General features: G+C 45.0%; 1 protein-coding gene and 1 pseudogene across 3 annotated transcripts in view; one reads left to right on the top strand and one right to left on the bottom strand.

Annotated features, from left to right (window-relative positions):
- Window positions 1-21,804, top strand: part of COL14A1 (collagen type XIV alpha 1 chain) — a 513,241-nt gene that overhangs the window by 92,895 nt on the left and 398,542 nt on the right. The gene's annotated exons all lie outside the window — the stretch shown is intronic.
- LOC146830853 (NADH dehydrogenase [ubiquinone] iron-sulfur protein 6, mitochondrial pseudogene) lies at window positions 17,659-18,155 on the bottom strand (annotated as a pseudogene).

Raw genomic sequence — 21,804 nt, 5'->3', positions numbered from 1 at the left:
GTCATGAGCACTAGAACCATTGTTATTATCAGGGCTATTCTCATTGTTGGCATCGGCACTAGTCCCATTGTTATCATCAGTGCTATTCTCATTGTTGGCATCGGCACTCGTCCCATTGTTATTATCAGTGCTATTCTCGTTGGCATCGGCAAAAGTCTCATTGTTATCATCAGTGCTATTCTCATTTTTGTCAGGAGCACTAGTCCCATTGGTATCATCAGCGCTTTTCTCATTGTTGGCATCGGCACTAGTCCCATTTTTATCATCAGTGCTATTCTCATTGTTGGCATCGGCACTAGTCTCATTGTTATCATCAGTGCTATTCTCATTGTTTGCATCGGCACTAGTCCCATTGGTATCATCAGTGCTATTCTCATTGTTGGCATCGGCACTAGTCCCATTGGTATCATCAGCACTATTCTCATTGTTGGCATGGGCACTAGTCCCATGGTTATCAGTGCTATTCTCATTGTTGGCATCCGTACTAGTGCCATTGGTATCATCAGCATTATTCTCATTGTTGTCATGGGCACTAGTCCCATTGGTATCATCAGTGCTATTCTCATTGTTGGCATCGGCACTAGTCCCATTGTTATCATCAGTGCTTTTCTCATTGTTGTCATGGGCACTAGTCCCATGGTTATCAGTGCTAATCTCATTGCTGTCATGAGCACTAGTCCCATTGTTATCATCAGTGCTATTCTCATTGTTGTCAGGAGCACTAGTCCCATTGGTATCATCAGCGCTATTCTCATTTTTGTCATGGGCACTAGTCCCATGGTCATCAGTGCTATTCTCATTGTTGGCATCGGCACTAGTCTCATTGTTATCATCAGTGCTATTCTCATTGTTGGCATCGGCACAAGTCCCATTGTTATCATCAGTGCTATTCTCATTGTTGTCAGGAGCACTAGTCCCATTGGTATCATCAGTGCTATTCTCATTGTTTTCATGGGCACTAGTCCCATTGTTATCATCAGTGCTGTTCTCATTGTTGGCATCGGCACTAGTACCATTGTTATCATCAGTGCTGTTCTCATTGTTGGCATCGGCACTAGTCCCATTGTTATCATCAGTGCTATTCTCATTGTTGGCATCGGCACTAGTCCCATTGTTTTCATCAGTGCTGTTCTCATTGTTTGCATCAGCACTAGTCCCATTGTTATCATCAGTGCTATTCTCATTGTTGGCATAGGCACTAGTCCCATTGGTATCATCAGTGCTATTCTCATTTTTTTCATGGGCACTAGTCCCATTGGTATCATCAGCACTATTCTCATTGTTGTCATGGGCACAAGTCCCATGGTTATCAATGGTATTCTCATTGTTATCATCGGCACTAGTCCCATTGGTATCATCAGTGCTGTTCTCATTGTTGGCATCGGCACTAGTCCTATTGGTATCATCAGCGCTATTCTCATTTTTGGCATCGGCACTAGTCCCATTGGTATCATCAGCGCTATTCTCATTGTTGGCTTCCGGCACTAGTCCCATGGTTATCAGTGCTATTCTCATTGTTGTCATGAGCACTAGAACCATTGTTATTATCAGGGCTATTCTCATTGTTGGCATCGGCACTAGTCCCATTGTTATCATCAGTGCTATTCTCATTGTTGGCATCGGCACTCGTCCCATTGTTATTATCAGTGCTATTCTCGTTGGCATCGGCAAAAGTCTCATAGTTATCATCAGTGCTATTCTCATTTTTGTCAGGAGCACTAGTCCCATTGGTATCATCAGCGCGTTTCTCATTGTTGGCATCGGCACTAGTCCCATTGTTATCATCAGTGCTATTCTCATTGTTGGCATCGGCACTAGTCCGATTGGTATCATCAGCGCTATTGTCATTGTTGTCATGGGCACTAGTGCCATGGTTATCAGTGCTATTCTCATTGTTGGCACCGGCACTAGTCCCATTTGGATCATCAGTTCTATTCTCATTGTTGGCATCGGCACTGTTCCTCAGTGAAAAATCTAAGAAAGTTTCAAAAGAGCAACCTGTGCCCGACAGGCACTTAAAACTTAGCAGTCCATCAGGAAGTACATCGAAGATCAGAGCCCTCCACCGCTGCAAGTAACTGAACTGAATGCCCAAAGGAACATTTCGTGTGCGTGGTGTACATTTATCTGGAGTTCGCCACCAAACCTGTTACACTGTAATCAAACATTCCTCTGTACATCCATGCCAAAGACAGTCAGCAGAAAACACGGGAGTTCTGCCTCACAGAATTCCGAGGAGCGGCCTAAAGATGGGGCAGACATTTTTATACTGTGTGAACATAGTGCAATGCATAATACTTCAATACTCCAACACTAAAGCACAAAGCAGCTGTGAATCTTATTTCAGATACTATCTCGAAACAAGCGGCACTGAAAACGATCGCGAAAGCTATCGCTATTGTAAAAAAACAAACCCGTCCGTGAGTCGTGCGCGCGCGCCCGCCACAGCGAAACATGTGTTTTCAATTATCGCGCCCGTATCTGGGCATGATAATTGAAACCACATGGTCTTTGGTGCGCGTAATAGACACCAATAGGCCACAGGCGGAGCAATGCGCCCGCCTTTGGCCTATTGCGTGCCGTCTTTTTTGTCAAAAACACGCACGCAAAGGCCAATCGCGGAAGCCAAAAGGAAAAGCACACGCACGAACGTGTGCTATTCCAGGCTCCATTTTGAAACCCCGGACAAAGGGACTCGCGCTGCGCAAGCAGTGTTGCGCACTGCATCGCTAGGCGCGAGACCTAAAAACATGAAGGACATTACATTCTGTTGAACAGATAGCAGTGTCAGTCCAAGAATAAGAGGAGACAGGTTGACGTTCAAAGTGACAAATTTGTACTTTTTGGTGGCAAATGCTTTTTGTACCTTAATGAAAAGTGGATTTATTTGTTTGCAATTTTATATAGCGCAGACATTGCCTAAAGGCATCGGCGTGCTTTACAACAGTAGCATGATACAATAATTACGTTCAGACATTTGCATCCGTAGTTGTGACCAGGACAAATGCAGCTGTTGGACAAGGGACGTACACGGTTCAAGCACTGATCCAGGAGCAGAGATTGGGCATTTCAGGAACCCCCTATTTGCTCCAGAGATATCCCCTAATGGAGGGGACTTTCGCTTGTGATGTGTAACTATTGTAGAATACAGGTACCATTTCACAGGTCTTCACACGTTACATGTTTGGCATCCTTCTAAAAGTCATATATTGCCCTGAAAATAAAGCAGGTTCAGAATTTGTGAATTATGTTGCTTTCGGCATCTAAGAATGAATATGTGTATGTGTGAGTAATGCTGTATCTTTCTTACGTGCTCAGCCAAACTCCTCTTTCGGAGCAGATGCATGTCACAGAGAAACATGACGTTGAAACATGCGCTGCATGGGAGGGTACTGCACATTGCCCTTCCCACACCAAGGGCCCGATTCACAGAACTAACTTAAGACTAAATCCTAAACTTACTACCATTTACTCATTTTAGTATTCACAGAAGGCACTTACTCATTTTGGTATTCACAGAAGGCACTTACTCATCAATGAGTAAGTGCCTTCTGTGAATACCAAAATGAGGTAAGTGCCTTCTGTGAATACCAAAATGAGTAAGTGCCTTCTGTGAATACCAAAATGGTAGTAAGTTTAGGATTTTGTCTTAAGTTAGTTCTGTGAATCGGGCCCTGAGAGTGCATGCTATCATATCACAGCAGAAGTGGTGAGCAGCAAGAAGACCTATTCAGTAAACCTTGCACCTGCCATCAGCTGTAGAGTATCGAATAGAGAGCTCCAGCTAGTGCTGGTCTAAAATCTTATATCTTTGGATCAATTAGCTTTTTTGTTCAGGAAGGGATATTAGAAGCTTGCAAGCTGAGTTTGAGGTGTGTACCAGATCTTTATGACATTTTTGATTATTTTAGGGGCTATGTAAAAATAGTGTTGTTTTCATGTTATATGTATTAGGTGCATGGCAGCGTGGCCAAATATTGCAGCTGCAACTTAGGGTAACTCGTGCTGCAAGCCCTGTCTATCCAATTACATCAGCCCCAGGGAGCCCTGTCTTAGGTGCATTCAGTATGGTTTCTGACATTACTTAAGGTTTTTGCAAGAAAAAAAGCATTCAATTCCTTCAATAGCCCTATAATGCACAGGTGTTAGTGTAGAACATCATCCTGATTGTCGTAGTTTTAGCTTCCTAGTTGATTTGTGTCGGCAACGCGTAACGTCTTTCACTTCTTCTACATGCATTTTCTGATCTTAAAATGAAAATTCAGTTTCCATAACAGAGACATGCATTGGTGAAACAGTGAGAGCCATGATCCTGAATACAGTGTAACAAGAGGAGTGTAATTCTGCTGGGGGACAACCTAGTGCTTTTTTGCCCCGAAGACTCTGGTGTATCAGAGGCGCAGGGAAGAGAATTTGAACCATTAAGAAGAGGTTTTACAGCTAAGGAGCATTCCCTTTCTGGCCAAACTATTGGTACTGCCTGATGGCAAACCTTACATCTTCGGGCCCTATGAGTACGCAATAACTCTTCTGAACTCCATTCATAACAAGCATTTGCAATGCATTAGGTCTCGCATTTACGCGAGTTTGAGCTATTGACATTGCAAATAACAATGCCTATTGGCATTGTCATTTACAATGCCAATAGCTCAAACTCGCGTAAATGCGAGACCTAATGCATTGCAAATGCTTGTTACTGGAGAGTGGCTGGGTTTAAACAGACCTACTACTTGTAGTAATGCTGCCTCTGCTGCAGGACAGTATATTGACTCGCATATTGCATAGCTGCCACGAGGCCCCATGTCATGCACGGGCCAGTCCAGACTTTTCACTGCCAACATCTTGAATTGTGGGTCGCGTTATTCATCTTTCACCCGGTATGTTTGGGCTCCAATATTCCAAGATGCATAGAACTGTGGGCTAAAACGCCAGGACTAGTAAGTAGCATATGATTCAGGGCTAATGAACAAAGTCAACAAGTTAAACGTAATAAATGAACCGAATCCTACATTTAAAACCGCGTATGTAGGAGCCCCTGAAAGCTATCAAATCACGAAAGAGCTCGAATAATCTACCTAACAAACAGTGGAAAGAGAGATGTCCAACCCTTGTGTTTGTTAGGATCTGGAGAAGGATTTACTTCACTCTGCGCAGGTGTGCTCTATAGCGCATAGAAGCTACATTTGTGATTGAGTGTTCGCGCCAGTGTAAATTGATGAATAGTAAGGGAAACCAAGTGAAACGTTTGCAATACACAAATGTAAAGCATCATCGCATTTTCTAGAATGTTCTGGTCTTGCGAATGCAGAGTTGCTCCATGGAAGGTTGAGGTCGTTCTCTTGAATATATTTATGCAGAGGTTCTGCAGACTCTTCATTTGAAAACTTTAAAAAAGGGCCCATTACCTAATTTTAAAATGTAAACGCGTGGGCGGGCACTAGGTAAAGGAAGCCATCTAGTGTGTGGGCAAAAATAGTGCGAGATGGAAGCAGAGCAGGAAAGACCACAGGAGAGCACGGCCGAAGGAAACATAAGAAATGCACTCGCTGCAGCCCTGTAATAGGTTACATACTTTTCTAGTTTGACATAATTAGAGTTATAAATCATCAACACGACTTCTACTTGTTTTGCATTGGTTTTACTTTATTCATAATAAGATTCCACATTTCAAGCCCAGACCTAGTCAAAAGCACCAGTCCAATCGGGACGTATTGAGGCAGACACCAAGAGAGCGGAGGGTCCGAGCTGCGTCACCGCAGCCTGCGTGTCCCCAGAGACGAGACTCGTACAAACGGGCTTAAATAGCCACAGTTTGAGAAATGGTGTCATTATCTTTCCTAACACCTAGACTCTATTGGTGTTTGCACTTCTTGAAAGGAGTGAGATGTATGGATTACCGGACATTACAAGCGGGGAGAGCAGGCCAGACACAGGATGTGGCCCAGCGAGAACTCTTTAACATATAAAAAGAAGTGGGCAGACAGGCAGTGAGGGTGGGTATTATCTTGAATATATCATTTATTTAAAATAAGGACTGATCGCAATTCCTAGAACCAGAATCACAGGGTGCTGAGCAGGCGTCAAGGCTCGAACCGGTTCCCCAGCTCCAAAGCCGGCAGCTCTACCCGTTAGGCCACATGCTCACCCGGTGTGTTTTACTATTATTCATAAAAGGTGTGAGGTTCACCGTTGCAGCTTGATAGACGCGTCCTGGTGCGGCAGGCACCGAATGGCGTTGACTAACAGGCAACATGACTCCATAAAAGCCTGGTTGAGTGCACTTTAGGAAGAGCCCTTAACCTCAGGATCAAGAGGCTGGGTGAGAAACAGGCGCATGCGTACTTTATGCAAAAGAAAGGGTAGGGGCGAGGTGTGTTTAGGATGGCTGCTTGGTGAGTATGAAAAAAAACATATCGGGCGGCAGGAGTGGCGTGTGAGCTTGTGTGTCGATTCGTGTTAGAGCAAGAGAGGAGGAAGACACGTGTTTTGATGTGTTTGAGAGAGAAAGCGAAGGGTGTCGAAGGACCGATGTGTGTTCTAAGAATGGGAAGTGAGAGGGAGAAGGGGCCAAGGGGAATTGTGGCGTAGGCGCGCGCGCGTGTGTGTGATGAAGAAGGATCTCTGTCTCTGAAGATGGTCTCTCTAGGTCTTTGAGACTAACGTGTGACGTATGCCATGGTTACGACTTATTTTATCAGTTAGTTAAATAAGAGGCACCGACATCTGGATAGTTAAGATTGAAACACCAGATTAATGTGAGGTTTAAACCTTTTTTGAACAAGAGCAAGATAAACAAGCCCGGCGGAGCGTGGGCGCGAGCGCTTGGGGGCGGGGGAGCGTACCCTTTGAAGTGCTTCAAAGGAGCCAAAGCTATAGAGAAGGGAGGGGGGAGTGGGAGCAGCTGTGCACGTGCATGTGATCGTGCACTCAAGGTTTAGGCCAGCCAAAAGTGTGGGTAGCACTTTGAAAATCCCACATATAAAATGTCTCTTCGAGCCTTTGGCTCACGAGACCTAAAAATGAGGTTAGCAATGCCAGCCAAAAGCTAAAACCCACACCAGCATGAGTTATCGATTGAATGATCTCATGGACACCTGAGAAGCCCGAGCAAGGGAGTTGACAGATACAGACTCATCTTCTAGTCATGCGATTTTTGACTACTAATCCTTGTAGGAAAATTATATTGATTATATCCTAGTTGAGGAGAGCCAACAATTCCCATGCCATAGTCTTGCTGCTGTCTCCTTTATGGGAATTTGAAATACTGTTTCTCACTCCCGGTACCACCGTCTTTTGAACCACTTACCTTTATCCTGCTACTGCAATCGGCCCATTTGACTTTCTCTAACCACATTCTGGTGCCAGTTTGGACTCCACCTACAGCATGTTTCATAACGCTTCCTGCTTATAGGGGTAAGGGACTGGAGATGCGAGGATTTGCATTGAACAGCTGTGAGCACCTATAAAACAGACTAGATGACTGCAATTGTGGAGGTGGATGGGGATCCAAGGTCGTGAGCATGCATCGATCTCGTGCCATGTTATTTATTTATTTGGTGTTTTCTGTAGCGTGAACATGACCCTAAGTTGGGTATCAGAGCGCTTTACATTTACATATCTTTAAACTTAGTACAACACGAATGCCATGGAGATTTAGTAAAAATAATCAGTGCACATCAAGTTACTAGAAACAGTTATGCTACACGGTCATAAGTAATTGTACATTGATTTGTGAAAGAAACATTTGTGCATTAACATTCAAATATACAAGACCAAAATGAGGTTAGTGGTCGATGTGTTGTAGCATGTGTAGGAACAAGGGTCCGCTGATAATGTCAAGTCTGCTGAAAGTATGGAAGGAATTTGCTCATAAAAAAGGATTTGGCTTAATTTTTGAAGGCGGAGATGGACGCAATTCTTCTAATGTTATGGAAATGTAATGCTTCTGGACCCCTCCCACCTTATCCCCAAGTGGTTTTGCTGATTGTGATGTTTTCTTACCAAATCTCATTAAGATTTGAGTTAATCAATTTTTATCTTTATTTGGGAGGAAATTAGTTTTTTTTGCGTGTCGTGAAACATCTTAAAATTGTGTTCTCACTAACCACAGTATTCGTGGTTTTCATGTTCCTTTAAATAATCTAACTTTCAGACACTTATAATACAAAACTGTGCTACTGTGAAAAAGAATGAAGCACTTGGCCTGAGGGACATTGTTCATGCCTGCAAAATATTTCTCATAACTCATCCCCTCCCTTCAAATGATTTGAACGCGGATTATGTGTGCAATACCTACGGGCTAGCAGGTGGTGGTTTTCAACTAGCTACTAGTTTATGGCTTTGAAAATCCTATTTATAAATAAATCAGAGTTTCTGCAACATCAGGAATGAACATCAAGTGACTAGTAAGCTACTGAGAAGAGAATTGTGGAGAGTTAGAAAGGCTGAGGATCAGCATGTTCGACTGTACAACTCTCCTTGCCGCTTGCCTCTGTAATGCTACATGTTAGGCCGCAGACCACATATAAACAGATTCGACAAATAAAGCAGGCAGCACAGGTCACTGGGAGTACAGTCATGTTCTTAGATCTTTCCTGAAGGGTAAAGATTAGAAAGAGATTTTAGGATTAAGTTGAGGGTGTTCTGCCAGATGGATGCCCGGACTGAACGTTACCACCACCAAGTATAAACTTTGTAAGATGGGAGACGCCATAAAGATGTTTCTGTGCAGAGTGTCAGGGAGCATTATGCTCCCCAAACATGAAGCAAAAACCATGGGACTAGACAAATGAATTTAAAAATGGTCAATTGAAAGACTGGAGACAGATGTAAGAATCTCAAGTGGAAACAACTCTCCCTCTCTCGAAATCTCCTACCTAGTGCAGCACAAAGCTTCTAAATACCGTCATGTTTTATTTATTTTGTTTTTTTATGCATATTTATATAGTGTGGACATTACCTAAAAGTGCTAGAGCGCTTTACAAGAGATAGATTTTGTTACATGGTACAATTAAAACTATAAATAGTTACAAAGATTGAGAAAATAACATGGTAGATCATTACATAAAACAGAATGTACAGTAAGTGTAAGGGGATTGAGGTAGTGTAGGTGTCTGTGACAAGAGCTATTACAGTGTCTTAGTTAAAATGCCATCTGTTTTGAGGGTAGTTAGCGAGGTAGTTGTGTGTAGGTTTGGAAGTAATGAATTCCAGATTCTGGTTGTGCTTCCCGAGAAGGATTGTGCCATAAGATGTTCATTATTAAAGGACGGGGGTTCAAGCAGCATTGCTTTGGCATTTTGCAATGGTCCAGAAATGCCCGACAGCTTGAGTTTGTCCACCAGGTGGGACCAATGAATGGTAGTCTCTTCTGAGCAGCGTTGCTACGAGTATTCATCTCTATGTTTCCATAGTAGTTGCTCTTTTTGGTTGACCCACTATCACGGTATGAGAAAGCCTCAGGGTGAAGGGAATAAGGGAGTGATCGGACCAGTCTACGGGGATGGGATCTTTCACTGAGAGCGTGTCATCTTTAGAGATTATTAGGTCTAGAATGGAGCCTTTAGGGTTTGTCAGCTTAAGGTTATGTTGGACCAGACCAGTGAAGATTCAGATCTCCCAGAAAGATCACTTTGTCGGATCGAGAAGTTTGGTCAATCGTGAGGTCCGTGCATTTCTCGACAAAGGCCATGTTACCACATGGTGGGAGGTAGACTGCATTTATTCTGAGGGGAGAATTGTGTATGCCCAGAGTGAGGCATTGGAAAGGGGAGTAGGGGCCCTTGGTATCTCCTTGCATTGCAGAGTATCTTTGTAAATGGCTGTGATGCCACCCCGACTCAGCCTACTTTGTCCTTTTTGGTGATGGAGTTGTTTGGAGGAAGTAGAAGATTACAAAAGTGTTGTGAGATGTGTCGTTGAACCAGGTCTGTCAGGATTAAGAGGTCAACATTGTATTGAGAGGTGGTGTTGGAGATTTACAGTTTGTGCTTCACAGCAGATCTATTATTGTGAAGCATGACTCGTCGAGTTGAGATAATTGTTTTGGTGGGAGGGGTGCCGAGGGTTTTGGTTACTATATGGATATTTTTTATGATAGCAGGTGATTACATTGAATGTAATTTGTGGTTTAATCGGGTAGAAGAGATAGTTGGGATTCTGAGCTCGTTGGAGTTGTCTAGGGTTGAGGTGGTAGTAGTGGGAGAGGAAGTAGAGGAGGCTGGGGGAAGTTAGCTGCTGTAGCTTGCAAGTAGGTCCACAATGTCATCTTGAGAGAGAGTGGGTGTGGATCTTATAAGACGAGGTCAATGACTACTCCTAGGAATTTAATGCCGAGGACAGTGTGTCTCCAGCCGAGGGGAGTGATGATAGTCTGGAGTTTAGCTGGGCTATAGTCTCATCAAGCAGAAAGAGTTTTATGCTGATAAGATCAAGCTTGTGCTCTAGGTGGTGGGTTTGGGTGGTACTGATATGGGGGAGAGGAGTTTGAAGGATGAATGGGCGGGGGGAGAGTGGTGTTAAATATTAACATATGGGAGGAAAGTACTTGTGTGGGCGATCGAGGTTAAAAGGAGTGCAAGGAGCAAGGAAGCGGAGCAGAGTGAGGTGATGTGTGTCGTGTGGCCTCAGTGTGGTTGTGGAAGCTGGTCTTATTTGTGGTAATTTAGTGTGGTAAGGCTGGTTGCCAATTATTGAATGCTGATGTCATGTGAGGGGAAGTAGTGAAGTGAGCAATGGAGAGTATACAAATATACCCAAACTTACTTCACATCTGCTACACTTGTTTGTGATTTTCTGTTTTATCAGTTTGAAGAAAATACATTGTCCTGCAAACAGTGCATGCCCATACGGTGCACATATATATTACAGAGTCTGCAGAAGTCTGTAGTTGTGATTGAGATTCTCACTCTACAAGACATGCCCATTTAGAATTGATTATAACTTTGGCTTCATATGACGAATTTTAACAGAATCTCTCAGCAATTTAGCATATGCACCCAAGGTTCATTCTTCCGAATTTCCGGCAGATGGATCAAAAAGTGCAAAAAATTATTTGGGGGAATCCTAAAATGTAATTTCCCCTTTTAAATTCCCTACACATTTCTGCTATCCTGAACAGCAATATCTGCTCAACAGACCTCCGCCACATTTGGCATGAATATAGCATTAGTTTTTAAGAAAGCTATAATACAAAATGGAATTCAGCGAGTTATGAAGGGTTCAATTTATTGATATTGTGAGTGTTTCTTTGCAGAACCAATTCACTAAGTGCAATTTCACAATTTTGGGTTGCTGGCAAACTTGAAAATGTTTGTTCTAGCTGCCATAACATGACAAACCCATGTTAAGACAACAGATGGGGGAGGGACACAAGGAGCTAATGAGGGGTCATATGACAACACCAGAGTCGTAAAGGATACACCTCGGAGAGTTAGGAACACCAGTTTTACGCAGAATATGTCCATATTTAGTCCACAGGCAATATGCTCTTTTTCTCTTTCTTCCCATCATCTGTTCTCTTGGTTTGCAGCTAGGTGTACACTATAGAAATCACATACATGCATAGATATGCCATGCATACTAGGCCTGTTCGTCTGTTGTCTCGGTAATGGCCTCAACTCTAACCCTAATACTGACAACATTCACTGGTACCACTTCAGGGCCTCTTTCCCTACACATTAGTGTGAGTGTGTCTGTGTTATATACTCATTAAGGTGTGTTATGTTGTTCTGTTGTGTAATACGTCTCATCTCCTTTTATTTTATGTTCTCGTGTGAGAATCCTTGTATGTCATATATTGTGAGAGGTTTGGAATGTGGGGAATTTGTTCAAAGCAGTTGGGAGGCAGAGTTTGTGCTGTGCAGTGATGGCTTTCATCTTTGGAATACATTTGGAGTTTTTTAATATGCATCGACTCCCGAAGATTATTTGGAATTTTCATTCAGTTCCTGAGAGCCACATACCACAGTATGTTAGTGTTTGAGGACTAGAGTAGGTTCTTGTCTTCCCGGCACCAGGGAAGTCATCCTGGCTGGAGGATAACAACATGTCTCATCCAGTAAGGAAGGACCATGAGGTGATGGGTTCTTGTATGAGTGGGGGCTGTATTTACTGATTGGCTAATAGTGCAGTAATTAATGGGTATGACTACAACATTCACGTTAGCAAGAGTCACTCGCGCTATGATCTGGTCCCTGGAGAGAGACGAGCAGATCTTATGGGTGCGGCCCATGGGGATTGTACTTGAAGGTGCTATTATTATTGCTGGTTCTGTGTGAAGGTTGTGGGATGATGTAGTTATCTTGAAAGCAATCAGGGCTTCAACTCTCTTCTGAAGTGAATATACTCCTGAATGCTTTGAATCTTGCTGGCAGTGAGTTCCAGAGTTTAGTGGCTTGTACTGAAAACGCAGCGCCTCCTATGAATTTCCTATTGTAAAGTGGTATGATGATCCATGGTGCCGGCCTGGAGGGCAGTATCCCATTTTGTTTGGATTGCTTTAATTTAACTTGTAGGTATAGTGGTGTTTTTCCTTATCATCTCTGTGAACAAAGCCGAGTGCCTTGAACATTGCCCTTCTAGCTATAGGTAGCCAGGGGAACGGTTGCAGAGCTGGAGTCATGCCTTTGTGTATGCCTGTAAACCCTAAAATGACAAAGGCTTCCACAAATATAGCACACCCATCACAAACAATGGGAATGGTCTCCCTGCAGCTGGTATCACAGTCTAGTGAGGTATCTGGCAGCCATGGAAGGGGACCTAAACGGAGAACTGGTGTGCAGTTTCAGAGACACTAAACATAAGAAGTGTGTTTGCATGTAATGCCAAGAAGATTCAGCCAGAGTGGGAAGATGTGTATGTGGGTCACAATAGGGCCATTAAATTGGGTGTATAGGATTGTTTATATGGATAATATTTCAATAATACACACTGGCAGTTTTGGGCTACGATTTTGGTCAACAAGCATTTCAAGTGAAATGTTTCTTTCTGCAAGTGATGCCCTATGCTGCCTGCTCAAGGGCCTTCGTTCTGCTAAAGTCTTTTAAGGATTTGCTAACAGTAAAGTACTATCAAACCAAGCCAGAAAATGACGTAAATGTTCACTGTTCCAGCAAAAGTGTTATTCCAGCTTTTGCCTTAGTGTTATTCCAGCTTTTGCCTTAGCAAAATACCACCAACCTGACCTGGAAAAAGTGAAAACAGCTCCTGACAGGGAGGCATATTAACAATCGAACAGCTGTAATACTTCCTGGATATTGGTGCCTAGTGAATACTTATGTCATATCTGATAAGTGTGATATGACTGGTAGGATGCTACAGCAGTGCATCGGGCCTTTACCAGACTACAGGCAATTGAAAGGGCACTATAGAATGCTCTTGCATCATTTATGCATTCTGGCAGCCTAATATGCGAGCTCACTGTGGCGGGAGCATGGTATAGAAAGTATTCCCGGGTGCAAAAATGGCCAATCCATGTAGCATGTTTCATGCACTGATTCACTGCACGTTTCTGAGCACTGATGTTCCTGGTCTTTGATGGCCCTGACTGATGTTTCATAGGTGTAGCTTTTATATTACTCTCAGGTGCTCCTGGCCCGCCTCCTTCAGCGTGTAGCTCCTTTAACTCCGGACCCTTCAGCCTTTGTCTCGAGACGTTGTCAATCACTTCTTGGCTCAGCCCACAGGGGTATTCCAGTCTCACCATGTTCCTATTGGCTGCTTGTGTGTGCCATTCTACCTCATTGTGATGCAAGAGAAACCTTTTCAGAGCCACTGAGAGGCTCCAGGCAGTATGGATCGAATACTCACAAAAGCATCTGAAAAAAGAGATGCTAAAGAATAAAGTGTTGCTCGATATTCCATTGTGAGCGTTTTCCACCTCTCGCATGAGTGCTGATTGTGCTTCAATCTCTGCAACTCACCCTCATCTCGTCTGTTGCTTCCTCCATCTCTCACTGTCACGCTCACTTTTTTTTAAATACTTCACAAGGCTCCTCCATTGCCCACCCCAACCCTCCCTGCTCACCTCTGTTCACCAGCTGTGTTGAGGCAGGTGCACTACTCCCTTGACCCTCCGCGTCCTGTTTCTGTTTTTTTCTTTTCAGAAGTGCCCTGCAGCTGGCATTGGATGATCTTTTCTCTAAATGGTCTTTTGTGCACATCTTTTTATTATCAATTTTAATTTTCCTCTCCACAATAAGGGTCTTGCCTTTTTAGGGTAGTAAAGTAAAAAAAAAGCCAAAATGGCTGCTACACCATGACATATGCGCTTAGAGGGGCATGTTGATACAAACGCAAGCATATGTCATCACGTTTGGGGTAGGTCTGTTTTTTTTATGACCAGTGCTGGCCAGCAATGTCAACAAGCATTGGCACAGCACTAACCAGAAGGTCGGCTAATGCCTTGCAAATCGTGACCTATTGGCTTTGCCAACGCTTGTTGGGGAAAGGGACGCTCGGACAACTATAGCCGCTTAGTGTATAATTAACTCCTGTTTCTTACAGTCCAGCCAGGAGGTAGCCTTACGCAAAGCCTGTAAAGCAATCTGTAGTTTCATTGGTCATTGGCTGGCGGAGAAGCGCACCTAGGGGCAGAGTCGACACACTTCAATCCACACTTTAGTAAAACGCCTTTGTTTAAAATGCGGAGTTAGATAATGAAGACAGGTGTGGGCAAAGCGCTCACCTCAAACCACAGAGGTGATTTCTGTCTGTCTCTGTGTGTGGCTCTGGTTTATTTGAAATCAAAAACCCGCGTAGCTTCTGTATTGAACACGTTTTGTTGTGCTCTGTCTTTCTGTACAGCCGGTCTTTCGTGTGCGAAGGATGCAGCCGCAGGGTATATTAAATGCGACAGAATAAAGAGGTGTTCATTCTAGAAAGAAAGACTCGTAGACGCCAGATGTTAGTTTCAACTTCCCGCTCCAGTTGCATTTCAGAGAATATTCTTCTGATGAAGTGTTCAAAAACAGAAAATAAGTCCTCTGCAGGTGATCGATCTTACGCGCCGATTACATCAACCACCAGGGTGCAAATTTACAAGATGCTGCTTAGCACTACGTTGCGCATTGTAAGGGCGTGGAATCATATAGTTTAATTTCTTATTGCACCTGTAAGATCTTTTTTGCGTCAGCAAAAATAAGTGCCTTTATCCAATCTAATGAAATTGCTGTTTCAAAAAGAAATAAAGGAAGCAACACACCCTTCCACCTATAACGCCTCGCCTGAAGTCGTAAGCGCTATATAAATGCAATTAAATGTAATAGGGTAATAGTAGTTCGATGCAATTGAGTACTACCCGCAGAATTTATGCACTCTGCCCCCCAAAGACACTTTTTGATGGAAAAAGTACGGCTTTATTTTTCATCCACAAAGTAGAATCTCTTGTGTTTAGCCATTGAACCGTGGCTCAGTTACACTAGGTTCAGCCAGAGGCTCCCGTATGAGGTATTATTCACATGTGGCCAAACTATCAAAGGCTTCATAAAAAAAATACTCATAAAACTCACTGAAAGACGCCGCTACTCACAGGAATGGTATTTCTGCCCAAGGCACGTTGACATGACAATTAGAGTTTGGTCTGTTTTTTAAAAAAAATATAGCATGAGAAGAAAACAGTGTACCTGAAGGGGAGTTTAGAGTCGAACCTGGGCTGGGATGCCGCACGCGGACAGCCGGATGAGTCTCACAGAATGCACTGCGCAGGCCCGGGCCTGCCTGGAGGTGGCGGCGCTGCACGCGAGACGTGGCGCCCTCGTGGCAAGCCACAATTCAGAAGGTGTACAGTACACTCCGGAGTCCGGATAGTATTGCTTCCCCTTCAAAGTGGCCTCCAGGGACCTGAGGGTGAGGATTTATAGGGTGAACCGCCCTCTCTGTATTTAAAAGCCACTAAAGAGGAACTTCACTTGTAGGAAACTGTGGTGGGCAAGCCAGAGCGGTTTTGGTAAGAGTTGAGCCGGAGCAAGGGGTGACACTGAGAGCCACCAGAAAAATCATGACAAGTCTAAAAAAGTAAAACTTGTTGGAATCACAGAAATGGCATACGTGGTGCTAAATAGTTGTTAATTATGCCAAAATACGACAAACTCTCTAAAAAAAAGAGACAAACGCAGTACGTTGAGAAATACTTTGGGAAGTAATTTGTTTTATTTCACATTTAATAAAAAATTGCAAAAAAGGACACACGCTCGGTTTTTCACTCCCATACTGTAATCGGGCCTTGAAAAATATTCAAAATGTTGCCAGATCTGCAGGTGTGGTAAGTTAAGTTATATAATTGATTGAAGAGTAATGAATGTATCAATTACCTGGATGCATTTTTGTTAAATTAATATAGGCATCGTTGCCTGAGGTATTGTTTTTTCGTAAAAGTGGATTTGAATGAGTCTCTTGCAGCTTTACAGTTACAACCTTATACTGCGCTCACTTAAAGTATCTCCAATAGGAAGGTAAGATCCTTCTAGCGTGGTTACCTGCACTCTTTGCCTAGTGTCAGTGTTTTTTTGACCTAGTCTGATTCGGATCCTGCTAACCAGGTCCCCAGTCACTGTGCTTTCCCCCTCAATTGACCATGGTAAGTACTTTTTGTACCTCCACAATTAGCTACTGTTGTACCCATGCAAGTGCCTAGTATATGGTACGAAGGTGCCCAGGTACACCAGGGGTTTCCCATTGGCTGCAGCATGTACTGTGCCACTCATAGGAGTCCAATTAAACTGTGACTACAGGCCTGCCATTGCAGCATGTGTGAGTGGGTGCTTGCACCTCTCATGACAGATAAGTATCCTTATATCTGGGGTCACTACACTTAAAACCTATAAGTCACCCCTATGGCAGGCTCTTCAGTCTTGAGGGCAGGGTGCTTGGTTATAAGTGTGAAGGTGCCCCTGCATGAGCAGGACACCCCTACAAACCCCAGAGTTGATCCTCCTGGCTTTGTAAGTCGGTGAGCCATTTTAATACATATCGTGGATATCAGACATTACGAGATATCTAACTGTATAGTGGCTGCACCAAACCCAGTCATGTTCGGTATCAAACCTGTTGGAATCATACTCTAACACCAATTCCAGTGCTAGAAGTATGATCCCATGTACTGGGAGGCTTCCGGTAACAGCCTTTCGGGGTTTGACAGCAAGATAGTGCTGCTGCCGACCACATACACGATTCTGCCCTCCTGCTGCTGAGCCAAACTCGAGCAGGGGAAGGTAGAACAATAGATTTCCTGTCACAGGGAGGTGTGACCACCTCCCAGACGGGACTTAGTGTATTGGGCTGGGGTGGCAGGGCCGGACTGGCCATAGCGGGCACCGGGCAATCCCCCGGTGCGCCACACGGGTGGGGGCCGGTTTTGGGCTCCTGGGGGCCGTTTTTGTTACAGGGCCGTTTTTACAGCATAGCTGCAAAATCGTCCCTGTAACAAAATCGGCCGAAAACCGGCCCTGGCAAAGAGCTCGGTGGCACCCCCCTCCCCCTCCCCGGGGAGGGCAGCCGAGCACTTTGCCAGGGCCGGTTGTGGTTCCCAGTCCGGCCCAGTGGGGTGGGGCTGCTTGCGAGCACCACCAGACTGCTTTGAAGGGCACATTTGGTGCTCTCCGTGCATACTCCAGTTTGTGCCAGTTCAGGGAGCCCTTGGCTCTCCAAAAACACACATTTTTAATTATAAATTAGTTGAGCAATCGCAGAAGTTTCCACCGTTGTAGATTCGGAGACCGACAATAAAGCGTAGTGATGAGGATTCTTTTTAAATTGCAATCCACAGTAGCCACACGTTCTGGTTTTTGTATCTTTGTCCAAATTGATGTACACTTTTGGATGTCCCAAAGCACAGCCGCCGCCATCACAGGACACGACTCTGCTGTCACCTTCTGAAACAGGCTCCTCTTTTATCAAGTCAATGGCAAACTGTTAATTAACCTCTTTCTGACAGGCAGCAAATCGTACTTTCCGGTAATCACCATCATCAAAAACCTGGCCGGTGTGAGTGATCTTCTCGCCACTGGAGCTGATATGAGCCCCATATAACCGACGAGACTCAGGGAGGCTTACTAGTTGAGAAACGGAAGGGAGGGATTTTAGGGCATTAACTCCGCGCAAAGCGGGGCGCAAAACCGCAGACATTGTAACTAATGTCCTCTGAAGGCCAGATAGGTGACTTGGCTCTCACTCTGGCATGAAACTGGACAAAGGACATGGGAGTATCCTCCCCTCTGTACAGCCCCTCCTTTGGAAGAAACCTCTGAGTTATTCCAACCCTTTCTCTAGGGTACTTAAGGGCTTATCTGTAGGTGGTCCTTAGATTCGTCGTGGGACAAGGCTCAAGCCTGAAACCACGTCGCTCTTCGACCGTCTGGACACTTTGACTTCGCTGGACTTGGACTGGAATTGACACTGCACCAAGGAAGACTCCTGCTGCTCTTGGTCTTGCTGTTCTGCAAGTCTTCTTCGTCGTCTGTGCTTCTTCCAGGATCTTCACCAGATCTGTGAGCATCAAGGACACCCAAAGTAAGCTCCCTTGGAGTGAAGGAGTCACTCCCCTGCATCTGCAGGCACCGCTATAAAGCTGACCGGTCTGCTGCTCCAACGTCCCACAGACTTCCCCAGGCTCAACAACACAGGTGGTGGCTCTGCAACTCCCTCAAGGCCTGACCTGTCCTCTCTGCAATTTTCAGGCTAGTATCCCTCGTCGGAACTGCTGGGACCGAACCTCTGTGATCCACGTTGACTTGCTGTTGCCAAGGCTTGTTGGCTCTGCACTCCAGAGATCTTCAGGCTACAAGAAGCTCCTGCCTCCAGCATCTCTTCCTGCTAATGACAGCATCCTCACTGCATCCTCTGCACTGTGGGCCTTTGTAGTACATGCTTAGTGTTTCTATGCTTATGGAATGTTTATTCTCCTACGTTCTTCCCTGCCCTGTGAGTTCTAGGTTCTCTTCCTAGACAGTTGCTGTTGGCATCTGTCGTGGAGAGTCCGTTCTTGTGTCTGCTCTGCCTAATTAAACTGCTCTTCAAGAAGATACCTTTCTATGCCTACTCATTTACTACAATTTGGCGACGACTGGCTTCTAACCCATACGCTGCATTCCCAAGGCACACAGCAGTTTCTGCACAAGAGCGGAAGATCTTCACCCTTCACACCACTCTTACCTTGGTGTCCACTTCCTGATCCAAGCCTTCATCGGACCGAGGCTTGATTTTGCGATGTTCTGTCGGCGTTGAGGTTGTCAGTCTGACTGTCCTGACTTCATAGCTCATTTGGCAGCTTGGAAGTGCTTTGAGTCGCCCTGACTCTCATCTGGTGGTGTGTGAGGCTGAGCCAAGTTGTTGTTGTCTCCAGCTCCAAGTTCCTGCGCACCTGTGTCTTCAGCTTCTCCTCGCTGCCGTGTCTCTTTGAAGTTGACAGTTGGTGCAGTTGGTGCAGCGGGAGCTTCGTTCCTCTTCCTGGCAGCAGTCTGAATGATGACGTCGTGGAACCTTGCACTACAATCCTCGGCGTTCTGTGTGAGGTCCTAAGGAGTTCTTACGTTCTCACGCTCTGACGCTGTGACGCTCTGACGTCCTCTACGTGGCGGCCATCTTTGTTTACATCGTTGTCATCACTACGGACACGGACGTGCATCAGCTCCGCCTCACACCATTCCGGTGCAGCGTAACAGCGGCGATACACACGTCTTGTGTATTGTGAAGATACACTCTGATCCAGTGCAGGATTCTCAAGTTGTAGATTGGGTGGAGAATTGTCCAACATGCAGAGAGGGGGAAAAGAGACTCAAGGTTTGTCCTGGTACTTCGCAGGGGCATCTACCTAATCCAGGTTCACCGTGGCACACCATTTGCTTAGACTTTATTGGTCCCATGGGTGAGTTACATGAGAAAGACAGATTTGCCATAGTGGTGGTTGATGTTTTTTCAAAATGGTTAGTTGTGGAATTTACCAACAATATCACTACTGATACCACTATCAGGTTCTTAGGAAATTTGTTCAAGGATGAGGGTCTTCCTTCTATAATCATAACTGATAATGGTACTCAATTGATTTCTTCTGATATGCAATCTTTTCTCATGGGATGTGGGATATCTCACCATCGCACATCTTTGTACAACCCACAAGGCAATGGGATTTGTGAAAGGGCCAATAGGGTGGTAAAGGGTATCATACAGATGGCTTTTTCTGATGGTTCTATTGTTCGGAAAATGGTCAATGAAATGTTGTGGGCATATCGCACTACACCTCTAATTGATGGTCAGCTGTCTCCTTTTCAAATGATGAGGGGGCGGGTTCCTGGCTCTAAATTGATTCCGGCCTGGATGAAGAAGGTGGTTGCTGGGGAAAAGGATCTTGCTGTGTTGCTGCCTACTTCTTCTGTGCGCCCTTTTTGTGTGGGGGATTTGGTCAAGGTAAAAAGGGGCAGGATAATCAAAGGGTTGTCAAAATTTCAGGGTCCGTTTACGGTCAAGAAGGTTTTGGATCATTGTGTCATTCTTAACAATGGGGAATGTTGGAATTTCAGGCGGGTAGCTTTGTATCGGAGAGGTGCTTCTTTGGAAAGTCTTGGAGGCTCTCCTGGGGAATCTCCTTCTTCTGAATAAGGTAGCAGTGGGTTTCTTTTGGCTTCTCTGCCTTCGGAGTCTCACTCTGCTGTTGCTGCACCTCTGGTGGTTGGGGGTGCTGGGGATTCGCCAACATCTAATCCTACTCCTCTACCTGTGCCTTTGGTCTCCAATCGCACTCCACGTTTTAGGAGGGCTCCAACCTACTTGCAAGATTTTGTTTGTTGATGTGTTTTTTTGTTTTGTTTTTGTTTTCTTTAGAAGGGAAGAAGATGTGTAGTACATGCTTAGTGTTTCTATGCTTATGGAATGTTTATTCTCCTACGTTCTTCCCTGCCCTGTGAGTTCTAGGTTCTCTTCCTAGACAGTTGCTGTTGGCTTCTGTCGTGGAGAGTCCGTTCTTGTGTCTGCTCTGCCTAATTAAACTGCTCTTCAAGAAGATACCTTTCTATGCCTACTCATTTACTACAGCCTTCCTTCTTGGTGAGCTGCTCGAGGTCCCGTGCCTTTGGCTTGCAGGCCCTCCTGAGGTATTTCTCCTACTTCAGTGGGCTCCCCTGCTTGCTCAGGACCTGCTCTGACTTCGTCCTCCAAGCCAGTTGCAGCTACCAAGGTTTGTTGGTGATTCCACCAGCCACCGACCACCTAGTCACCGACATCCGACTTGGGACAGCTCATGCACGGCTCCTGGTCTTCCTCCGTGTCGCCTGGTCCTCACAGCTGCAGCAACAAGGTCGCCATTAACACTTAAGAACCGTTTGACATTGCTCTTCCGTGTCTCCTGGCCACTCCTGAGTAGTATAGACTCTGTCCCCTCTGCTTGCAGCTTTTTCACTTCCAGAATCCACCCTTGGATTCCATCAGACTTTTTCACCTTCCTCTCCAGAGGCACTTTTCTCCAAGTCTTCCATTATCATCTACTGATATTTCTAACGTCTCTTCACCCCTATGCACCTGGCTTCCCTGGTGTAGGTAACCTGTTTCCCGGGGAATCACAGGTGGGGTGACTCTCCAACCTTCTGTCCTCCAAGGGAATTTTTCAGGGTCCTCTGGGAAGGGTCCTTCTTCTGCAAAACTGCAACCGTGACTACTCCATTGACTTCCATTGGGCACGCGGCTGTGTTCCCACTCTGCACAGAGCCTCCGTGGGGTTCCTGGGTACGTACCTTGGGTGGTTCCTTGTGTCACCAGTTTTTCTGGGACTTCTGGTCCAAGTCCCGTCCTCCTTTGCAGTGTGCATTTTACTTTCTT

The sequence above is a fragment of the Triturus cristatus genome, chromosome 5_1 (genome assembly GCF_964204655.1).
Source record: "Triturus cristatus chromosome 5_1, aTriCri1.1, whole genome shotgun sequence".
Classification (NCBI taxonomy): Eukaryota; Metazoa; Chordata; class Amphibia; order Caudata; family Salamandridae; genus Triturus; species Triturus cristatus.
This window is presented reverse-complemented; position numbering and strand designations above follow the sequence as displayed.